Below are 12,265 nucleotides of genomic sequence, written 5' to 3' on the forward strand. Positions count from 1 at the left end.
AGTGCTGAGAGCAAGGGTTACAGATTGTATCATCCATAGTCAAAGCGTATCTTGATTAGTTGAGATGTTGTTTCTGTGGAAGATGCTGTGCAGCCTTTGTTATCATGTACCAAAGAGACAAGTGTGAGCTCACGAGATGTATTTGATACGCTGTTGCCTCTATTTACAGGTGGGAATTCAAATGTAAGTTCTACTGAGGCAAATATTCAGCCTATGTAGATTTCAAACGATATCATAGATCAACCTATTTCTGATGCAGATTTACAGGATGTAATTCATGAGGATAGAGATGAAAATGAGCAGGCTAGAGGTATGCCTAAATGGCTAGTGCAAACCTTGCGTGATAGTAAGATTGATGCACCTATGACTAGTCGTACTCGTTCAGGTTTTCAGCATGCCTCTTATACATCAGATTGTTATGCTTTGGCTGTGTCTAGTATGTGTGAAGAGGAAGAACCTCTTTCATTTGATGAGGTACAAAATTCAGAAAATTGGTTGGCTACAATGCAAAGTGAATATGATGCTATAATCAAGAATGGTACATGGTCTTTGTGTGATTAAAAGGCCATTGGATGTAAGTGGGTTTTTAAATTGAAACGAAAGCCAGATGGCAGTGTTGATCGCTATAAGGCTAGACTTGTTGCAAAGGGTTATGCTCAAGAAAAGGGCATTGATTTTGATGAGACCTTTGCTCCCACTTGTCGTATGACTACCATTCGTAGCATTTGTGCATTGGCAGCTCATAATGGTTGGAATGTACATCAGTTGGACATAAAGACTACATTCTTGAATGGAGATTTGCATGAGGAGGTGTATGTATCGCAGCCTCGTGGTTTTGTTCAAAAAGGGCAGGAAAACAAAGTGTGCAGGTTGAAAAAGGCTTTATATGGTTTAAAGCAAGCTCCATGAGCTTGGTATGAAAAGATACATGCATATTTGACTGCACATGGTTTTCAAAATAGTCCAACAGAAAGCACTTTGTATGTTAAACGTGTGGATGATGTACATCTAATCATTGCTCTCTATGTCGATGACATGCTGCTCACCGGACCAAATGAAAGTCATATTGCTGATTTTAAGGCTGATTTGAATGCCTCTTTTGAGATGTCAGATTTGGGGCATTTGCATCATTATTTGGGGATACAATTTGAGCAATTGTGATGGAGGTATTGCTTTGTATCAGACAAAGTATATTGAGACATTATTGTGGAGATTCGGCCTTGAAGACTGCCAGCCTATTGCTACTCCAATGGAGACAGGTTTGAAGTTGAGTCTTCATGATGCTGGAGATCACTTTGATGTCACACTCTATCACACAGCTATTGGTTGCCTCATTTATGTATGCATTACGAGGCCGGACATTCAGTTTGCAGTCTCACAGGTGAGCAGGTTTATGCATAGCCCAGGGTCTCAACATTGGAAGGCAGTTAAATGCATCTTTCGCTACTTGAGTGGCACCATACATCTTGGGTTGTTTTATCCCAAGGGGGGATTGTTGCCGCCAAATTTGCATGCTTTTTCGGACTCAGATTGGGCTGGTTGCTATGACACAAGAGTGTCCACAAGTGGTTTTTGTTTCATGCTCGGTAGCTCATGCATATCTTGGTTGAGCAAGAAGCAACCTGCTGCCACTTCTAGTTGTGAAGCTGAGTACACGACAGCTTTCACAGCTACGGTTGAGTGTGTGTGGCTCAGACGGCTTATGGGGCTGACTTGGGTGTTGGCTGCCACCTCTATCTTCACTGATAGTCAGAGTGCATTGGCAGTTGAGAGAAACCTAGTTTTTCATGCTCGCACAAAGCACATTGAGGTGCACTATCACTATGTCAGGGAGAGACTCTCAGTAGGAGAGATCGGCTTGGCCTATGTGCCAACACAGGACAACCTCGCCGATCTTTTCACAAAGACGCTTCCTCGTGACAAGTTCGAAGCTTTCCGCAAAGATTTGGGCTTGCTCCCCTTTGTGGACTGATCTACTTCGGGCATGGCACTCCCCTATACATGAGTGCCAGCTCTCGTTCACACCATCACTCCCAGGGGGGATTTGTTGCCATATACATAGGCAGTGATGTGTGTGAACACACTTAGGACCGCCGGGGCACTTTTTCCCTCTTTAGGAGGTTTTTTCCCCCGGCTTGTATATACGCCCATCCTTCTAGGGCTAACTTATCTTTTGTACATTGACACAATCTAATACACTTTGTATTGTATGCATTCTTGCTTCTTCTTCTCCAAGCTTTGTGTGCTTTCCTGCAACCCTAATTCCAACAGCATCCTCTAGTAGAGTGTAAGGAAATGTGGTTCATGGTAAGGCCATGGTGTGGGAAGCTTCCCATCTGGACAAAGACCTTGAAAAAAAATTAGCCTTGTATGTTATGAAACTGAATAAAGTCGACAATGGTTCTTCAAAATGGGAACCTCAATGGCTTAGTGAGTATGTGGACCTATTTCTAGAAGAGCTTGCTGAATTTCTACCTCTTATAGAGAAGTTGATCATGAGATAAAGCTAGAGCCTAGTTCTCAACTAGTGGTGAGGAGATCTTACAAAATGTCAGCCCTAGAGGTAATTGAAATGAAGGAGAAACTCTCTCAACTGATTAATCAAGGGGATATTAAACCTAGTGTATCGCCCTATTACAAAGCATCCGTTCTCTTTTAGAAGAAAAGAGATACCCCTTATGGCTCTAAATGGACTACAAAGGCCTTTATCAATGCATCCTATTCCCCTCATATCAATGAGCTTTTTGACATGTTGCATGGTGCCAATTATTTCACCAAGATACACTTGAAATCAAGGTACTATGAAATTAGGATATAAGATCAGAACATTCCAAAAATTGTTTTCAATTCTTGGTATTGTCATTATGAATTCAAGGTAATGCCTTTTGGGTTAAATAATGCTCCAATTACTTTTAATAGATTAATATCTAGTATCTTTTGAGAGAGCAATTCTATGCTTTTGTGCTCATATTCTTTGATGATATCCTGGTGAGCATGAGATGCATGTGAGGAAGATTTTGGACACTCTAAGGCTACATAAGTTGTACTCAAGGAAGAGTAAATGTACCTTCTTCACAAACAACATTGAGTATCTTGGTCATGTAATTCAAGGGAAGGGTTTTTCATGTCTTTCAAGAACCTCCTTGCACTCTAGCAAGGAACCATAATACTAGTGGTTAGACCACTTATCTTGGATCATGAAAGTTCCTATTATAGAGAGGCTAAAGAGGGTAAGAGATGTGCCAATCCCTCTTGTTTGATCCATTTCTCTAGAGAGGCTAAGAGATGTGTCGATCCCTCTTGTTTGATCCATTTCTCTACTCTCTATAATTAACTAAAGTAATCCAATGGTTAAGCTAGAAATATTGAACTACCTTCTTCTCTAATCATGCTCAATCACACTCTCACTCAAGTAAGCAAGCATGCATAATTAACACACTCTATACACAAACACAAGAATGCACTCTACAAAGCAATCAAGCAAGAAGGTAAGATTAAGAAATCTTTACACTTGAGAAAAGATAGGATTCCCCCATTTACATTATCAAAAGTTATATATATTAACGGGCTTTTCCAGATTCCCAATTTAAGTGGGTGCCCAATTCCTATCTCTATCCATATATACAAGGCTTATGGCTATATTGAGGTATGCATCCAAACATCAAGCCTACAATGCCATACATTCACATTTTCTCCTTCACAGCATCCATGGAAAGCTTCAAAACTAGAATTTTCTCTTGCTTGGCATAGCCACTTCTTTGCTTTAGTCTCTCTGAAAGTACATGCAATCTACAGAGGAGGACTACCAATAGGGCCAAGCTCTCAGATCTCGTTGATTTGGTGTGCTCCACAGCTTCCAGCTTCTCTCCACACAGCTTCTTGCTTCTTTGTGGTTTCTTCTTCCCTTTTTCTCACAAACCCTAATGAGAGAAACCTAGGCTCTAATACCATGAACAGAGAATTGAGAATAGAGAATAACACAGGAGACACACCTAATGATTCACTTCTCTCATTCCACCAACACACAAGTAGAGAATCTCCATAGCTTTCCATTATTGTTCTCCACAAAACATAGCACTACATAATGATAAGTTCAAACTAAAATAAACCTAATGCTAATGTCCACACACTTGGCTAGTTAGGCACGATCATTATTTTCCACACACACTGCTAGGCTGTCCACTCACTAATGATATTCACCACTTCCGATGAGCTTATATTCTCAAAATTTTGAGAACTTCCTCTACTCTCTAATCAACTGAGTAATCCATTAAAAAGGTAATGGTTAAGCTAGAAAGCCTGAACCACCTTCTTCTCTCCAATCATGCTTAATCACACATATGAAAATATTGGGGAAGGAGAGAGAGTTAGGGCTCATACAAGCACACACACACACACTCACACAATAGTGGATAACACACACACAAAGGTGGAAGGCTGAAATCTCCTTCTTGTTCTCTCTTAAAAGAAGTTTACAAAAGATAAGTGAAACCCCAGCATAAGTATAAGTACTAGAGTAATATATACAAGCGATCCATAATGTGAACATGCTAAATAGGTGAGTTGGAAAGATAAGTATGCCGTAACTTGGTGGGTGTACTATATATAGGTGTAGTCTAGTTATAGAATCGCTTGCGAAGATTCGTCGTGTTGGCTACCAAACATGCCAGTGATGTAAATGTGGAACGGTAACTCAGGCACGTCGTGAGTGTCAGCTCTGGTTGAGCTTGACATCTCAACACTCCCCCTCAAGCTCAAATCCATCTCCAAGACTCCAAGCATGTTACAGAATCTATGAAGCTTCTCAATTCCCAAGGCCTTGGTGAAAATGTTAGCAACCTGCTCCTTTGTGTGCTAACGTACACGAGATCAATATCTCCTTCCAAGACCTTCTCTCCGATGAAGTGATAGTGGACCTATGTGTGTTTGGTCCAATTGTATGATACTAAGGTTGTCACAATAAATGACAACATGTTTGTCCACATGGAGCCTGAAATCTCCAAGTAGCTTTTGTAACCAAGCGATATGACATGCTACCATTGTAGCACCCCGGTACTTTGCCTCTAACAAGGCAACTACTGGCTAATTCTTATACTGCTCCAAGTAGCACCACCACTCCCAAAGGAAAACATAAATTTGGTATTAGATCTTCTATCCAAGATGCTACTACCCTAATCTTCATCAAAGTATCCATACACCTACAACTCTATACCATCCTCATAGAAGAGACCATAATCCTCTCTATATCTCACGTAACGTAGTGTATGCCTCACACCATCTAAATGCGGTTTTTGAGAGGAGCTTGCATAAACTCGGCTTGCCATTCTGATCTAGTGGTATAGAAATGGGCTTACAGCCAGCTAACCATACCATGTTTGGACAACATGTCCAATGCATACTAACTCTATGATAGCCATATTCTCTCAAGCATCTTGATGACCTCAATGCCAAGAAAGTATCTTAGCTCACCCAAATCCTTCATGTCAAACTTCTTCTTAAGGAGACCCTTCACATGCTTAACTTCCTGCTCATTATCACACCCAACAATCAAGTCATCCACATAAATGGTAATGATGATAATCCCCTTATCACTCTTTCGCATATAGAGTGAATGATATGCATCTTCCATATGAAAGTCAATGGTGACAAAATACTCTATGATTTTGTCATGCTTTGCGGCGCCTATTTCAGACTATACAAGGCTTTACGTAGCCTACACACATAATCTGGGTGACTCAAATTCACATAACCATGTGGCTAGTCCACATACACTTCTTCTTGTAACTCACCATCCAAGAATACATTGTTTACATCTATCCCAACCTTTTGATGTAGGCACTACAATTAAAGCTCTCATGTTTGCCATCATAGCAATGGGATTGAATGTTTCCTCATAATCAATGTCGTAGGTCCGAGCATAACCTTTAACAACCAATCTAGCTTTTTACCTGCTAATGTTTCCATCTAAGTTGTGCTTCCATCTGGGTTGTGCTTCACTTTTTACACCCACTTACAATTCTTTATCTATGGTTATATCCCAATTTGCATGCCCACCAACATCCTACATAACCTTTGCCATGTATGCATAATGGTGAACTACATAATCATCATACATCAATCTCTGAACATGGTTTTTCACCCTATTTGACCTGCATGGTCCTAGATATATCCTTGGTGTCCTCGTAGCTACCTTAGCCTTCTTTACACCGGGTATCCTAATAGCTGGAATCCCAACTTCTCGTCAAGGATCTGCTGAGCTACTAGACTCTCTATCAACAAATGAATACCCTGTTAAAATCTTAGGCATACCAAGGGGCTCATCAACCTTCTCTTTGCCTTTATGCAATGCACCTACTAAATTTGTAAGACTGACATGATGAAACCTAGTAGTCCATGATCTATCAATAGACCCACTCCTAGAGGACTCTCTCGGTCCACTCAACGGTTTTGATTGTTGATCTCCATTATGTGCACCCACCTGCTCTTATGCATCACCCCAATTGAGTCTTCAGTATTACGAGCTGCTCATTTTATCAAATATGACATCCTTGCTCACCCTCATCTCTCATATGACAGGGTTATAACATCTGTACCCCTTTTGCTCAAGGGAATAACTAATAAAAACACATCTTTTAGCCTTCAAATCTAGCTTTGTGTAGCTTATCAAGAATATGTACATATGCAATGCATCCAAAAAATTTTAGGCAGTAGGGAGTAGGGTGTGATGACTCCACTTGTCCTACTACCTCTTCAAGGCCCACCAACTAAGAGGAATAATTGATCACTTCTACCAGTTCTTACGAGATGAGGGAGAGGGGAGGCCAATGTGCTAAGAGATGAGGTATAGTCCACCATGAGAGTTTCTGCCCAATCTAGCAAATTCACCAAGTTTTCTCTATCATTAGCCTTTGTTTGAGTGGGGAGCTCAATGATCTCCACCCTATTACATTCTATATTAGTGAAGGAATATAACCAATTCCATAAGGGCTCAGCATCTTCTCCTTGAAGACCAAAGAGGTCCCATGTGTCATCTAAAAACACATCACCCCATTCTCCTTGAAATAAGTCCTTACCCATGTAGGCGATAACTGTGTCATGTAAAGGGAAGCTTCACCAAATCCTTCATATGACCCCTTTTCTAATGATAAGGGCACTTATCTATCTCCCATTCGGACCTACAAGCTGCCCCATCCCCATCAATCCTAGATTACCTAAGCCAATCGATGCCATGGAAAATTAGCAGTGTAGGCATACTTGGTTGGTGGGAGGTCCAACACCACAAAAGCCATGTAAAAGGTTAGCCCACCAAGTGATGACCGGAACATTGCTTACCAACCAAAGATGCATGACTTCCCTTTGATCAATCACTCTGATGGCAAAGGGAGTAGGGTTGGAGATACGTATACCTAGAGTTCTACGAGTGGCTTTAGGAATGATGTTCACTCCAAAGTTGCCATCCACTATGACATTAGAAATTTGGGTGCCACTTATTGTCACTATCACTCTCCGGGCTATGAAGCACACTCTCTGTGACCTGGTCTTGCCCACCACTAAGAGAAGGCCATGGGACATGCCTACCACTACATGTCGATCTTCCGACCTATGCTTGGCCCAGAGTAGACCACTGTTGCAAAATCCCTTGGAGTGTCTCGATAGCTTGTGGGCTTAAGCTACATAATTGAGAAAGAGTTAGCCCCACCTTCATGCCAGCCATAATTGTCTCCCATCCTTACAAGGAGGATCCACCATGGAAGAGGAAGTTCCATTAGCTCTAGGAGTGGGAATAATATATTAGTTGTCGGACTCCATTGTTGGCAGGGTATGAATAAACAAGCAACCACCTAGAGCATGGTCAGACAAGATAAGAGAGTGTCCTATCACTATTGGATTCTGTTACAAAATATGGTGTCGCATATTTATGTAATTGAGGGGGAGTGTTGGAAGTATAATTTGGTTAATATTAATTGAGGGGGAGTGTTGGAAGTATAATTTGGTTAATATTAATTGTGTAGGATATACACATAGATAGATGCTATCTTGGAAAGGTGACAACTCATGGATAAGGATGCCATATGTCAAAGAGTATTAGCTAGAGGCTATCTATATGAGAAGCCTCTCATTGTATGGTTGTAAGAATATTGCAATACATTTGGTTGAATGTGCTCATTGTTGGTGTCCACATCGTTTAGTCATGGATTCTCTTGATTGTTTTGATCCTCCCTAATCTAATCTCTCTCATTATGTGCAACACTCTACCAAGCCTATTCTTGGCACCTTAGATTCTCAACATGGTATGAGATCCATGCTAGGTTCATAGGATTTGGTAGAGAGTTTAAAGTATATTTTCATAGTGGTTTATTTGATTAGGGTTTTATGCATTTTGTTCTTTAATTTTTAGAAAATTAGCACACTCATTATCTTAGGGAGAGATTATTTATGAGATTACCTTGTTTAATGGTTTAATGGAAGGAGTGGAGGTCTCGCATGTTTGTCTTTTTTATCTCCACATTTTGCACAGCCTTCTATTTTTAGCCTTCCTTAATTCATGAAATTTCTATCATGGTATCAGAGCCTTTCTTTTTTCGTATGATTGCATGAGGTGGTCGCTTGTTGCTCTGTGCGGTGCAGAAGCCGTTGCATAAGGTAGAGGAGGCCTTTTTTTGAAAGTTGGGCAAGTAAGATGCGGATGTTTTCTTTGAAGGCGATGCATCAGAGTTTGAGTCTCATAAGTAGACGAGCACCGTGTATCCTATCAAATCTGCAGAAGAGCCAACCGAAAGTGCCTAATCGCAAGCAGCTGGGCTATGTTTCATTTAACCTTAGGCAAAGGCTTTGTAAAGACTTTGACTAAGGCTCCATCAGCTAATCCATTCGTGTAGAAGCTACTATGTATCAGACGTGTATCAGAGTCTGTTGCCTAAGTCAGAACTCGTGGAAACTTGTAGAAGAAGACGCGGCCAGCTCGGTGATTCAAGGGTCTGCAGCTTGGCGAACCTTAGTTCTGTTCCACGAACTTTAGGCCTGTTTAGCTCCACGTATTCTCTCTATCCTGAATCCCTCCATTCTTTCTTGGTGAGAGACAAAGATAATATGAGCCTTGTTTTTCTCATGATTTGAGCCAAGAGGGAGGAACTTTTCTTAAGCCCCTCAACAAAGTGGTGATTAAGCCCCTGTTTCATCAACTTGCAATAAATGTAAGCAAACCGGGCATATTCCATCTAAGTGTCCGAATGCTACATCAACCTCTATTAGCTCAGAAGTCAATTATGCAACTAAGCGTACATAAGATTCTCTATTTTGAGAGTCTCTATTCTGAATCACCACTCTAAACCAACCTTGTAAGCCTATCTCTATAAAGGCATTCCCACTCATAGATTAAGGGGGATGTGCTAATTAAGTTTGCTCATGAAAGATGAGCAAAATAGTATGTTGGAATACTAAATAAATCTTTTAGCCTCACATTAGGATTTATTAAAAACTTATGCTAATGTTAAATTTCTCTTATCAAACTTCTTCAAAGGGGTGAGAATTAAAAAGAATAGATGAAAAGACTAATAATAATTGGATGAATGCTCACTCTAAATAGAAATTTAGTGAATCTTTAGCCTCAGTATATTACCTTGATACCGAAGGAATATTCTTAAGAGCTTTAGGATGATACAAGATGTATGTGCTTTTTAAAAGAATCCCTAACTTCTTTAAGTCATGGCTTGTCCCAAGAGGTGTGGTAAATTCATTTAAGTCATGCCTTGTCCCTGAGAGGGTGGTAAATTCATTTAAAAAAGGCAAGAAAATCTCAAAAAAACATATGTTGGAATACTAAATAAATCTTTTAGCCTCACATTAGGATTTATTAAAAACTTATGCTAATGTTAAATTTCTCTTATCAAACTTCTTCAAAGGGGTGAGAATTAAAAAGAATAGATGAAAAGACTAATAATAATTGGATGAATGCTCACTCTATTAGTGAATCTTTAGCCTCAGGATTTATTAAAAGCTTATGCTAATGTTAAATTTCTCTGGTCAACAAACTTCTTCAAAGTGGTGAGTATTAAGAAGAATGGATGAAAAGTCTAACAATGATTGGATGAATGCTCACCCTATCAATTTGAAGATAGTTAAAGATTGTTATGTTATCAGAGCAAATTTATCCCATAATGCACAACTTATATGAGAAGGTAATGCCTGCTTTTGCTGGCCAACCCCAAATGGAGACCTATCTACCATGCTTTATACATTAAAGTTATTGTGATCATCTTGTTTGTATGGCAACATATTTCTAAAAGCTAGAAACCTTCAATCCTCATTCCATGCACCTTATGGGTTGTTAAATTGATAGCTAGCTCCTTAACACAAGAATCAATATGATGCATAGTGTGCTATATGTTTTGTTTGTGGGTGTGCCACAAACTTATTGAGGTAACTCTATAGTTTGTAATGGTGATGAAAGATATGATCGTACCTAAATAGTACATTGTGTGTTTGTTGGTAAGCATTAAAGGATCCAAGTGGGACATATGAATTAAAGGATCCAAGTGGGACATATGAATTAAAGGATCCAAGTGGGACATAGTACATTGTGTGTTTGTTGGTAAGCATTAAAGGATCCAAGTGGGACATATGAATAAATTACCTTCAAACATTATCTTTAGTTCCTATTTCTTCTTAGATGCAAGTTAAAGTATCTCTCCACCTATCCTATAATCAATTACACACACCTACCAAGCACATACCTCAAACCAAAGATGTAACTTTTGAGATTTGGGTCAACCCAACACAATCAAGATTCTTTTTAATTCAAAATTTCATAAAGTTTCAACTTCTAAATTTAAACTTGGAATCATCACGTGCATCAAACCACTACTAAATACCCAAATATTTTACACCTTGATACTCAATTATAAAATTATTATTTACAAAACCTGTATTCTCTCATACATAAAAAAGCATCTATATTTTGTGGATATGAAAATCATAGGCATAATGTTTTGTTGCCTCCAAATCTGTGAAATTTCTACTCACTTGTTTGTCTTGCTCCATTATCAAAGAGAAGGAATGGATAATATAGATTGTTTTACTTCAAAATTTCATAAAGTTTTAACTTCTAAATTTTAATTTGGAATCATCATGTGCATCAAACCACTACCAAATAACCAAACATTTTACACCTTGATAATCAATTATAAATTTATTATTACAAAACCTATATTCTTTCATACATAAAAAGCATTTGTATTTTGGGGATATAAAAAGCATAGTCACCATGTTTTGTTGCCTCCAAATCTGTGAAACTTCTACTCACTTATTCATCTCACTCCATTATCAAAGAGCAAGGAATGGCTAATATAACACATGCAAGCATAGTTATGGGTCTAGCGATTCAACATAATTCATGGATTAATTTGCTTCACAAAGGAGCAATTAGCAATTCAAAAGCAATGACAATACACTTTTGGATGACAAAGACTCACAAGATTTTAGAACTTCATTTGTATATTTCCCCCCTTAAAACATTCCCCTTAGGCTTTAAAAGCAATGACGATTGCCCAAAAATGATGAATGAAGGCAATGGATTTTTTCTTTGGAAGTACCCCTCCCAAAATCTCTAGCCAGAGGTTGCGACCCTCCCCCCTTTTACTACCCATTTCCCCACACCTCTCTCTTCTTTAAGGATCATATCTCACTTTTTATTATATATATATATTTTTCTAAGAAAACCCATATTTTTGGCAACCATTCAACCCTCATTTGCCCTAATTGATCACATTTTAAGTGAATACCATAGGTAATAGGAATGGAAATCTTAGCTAAAATTCCCTCCTTTTATTTGAGCCATATTAAAAAAAACAAGCGGGAGGTTAAGGATCAAAGCATGTAAAGGTGAATAAAAAATATTCCAATAACTAGCTCCTATACAATATACCTACTAAAGTGTGATTAGAAGCATGAGTCGAAAGGTGAGTAGTCGGCACATAAGTGGTTGTTACATAGAGTTAAAGTCATTTATTATGTATGTCCTCCCTTTGTTTTGATTTCCTTGGTCTTGTTATGACACTATTTCAATAAAGTGAGGCACATAAATTGTTTTTCATTTTGATATGCTCGAACCTTGTCCATGACACTTCTAGCCCTTACACTTTTGCAAGTTGAAACAATTTGAGGCCTTTGGCAGGAAGACATGGTGTAGGCTTAGACATCCGAAATAAAAAAGAAGTTAAGAGAGCTAGCACATCTTTAGCCCATAAAAGAAATTTGTTTGGAAGGA

This window comes from Cibotium barometz, chromosome 8 (genome assembly GCF_041138505.1).
Source record: "Cibotium barometz isolate CiBa-2024 chromosome 8, ASM4113850v1, whole genome shotgun sequence".
Taxonomy (NCBI): domain Eukaryota; kingdom Viridiplantae; phylum Streptophyta; class Polypodiopsida; order Cyatheales; family Cibotiaceae; genus Cibotium; species Cibotium barometz.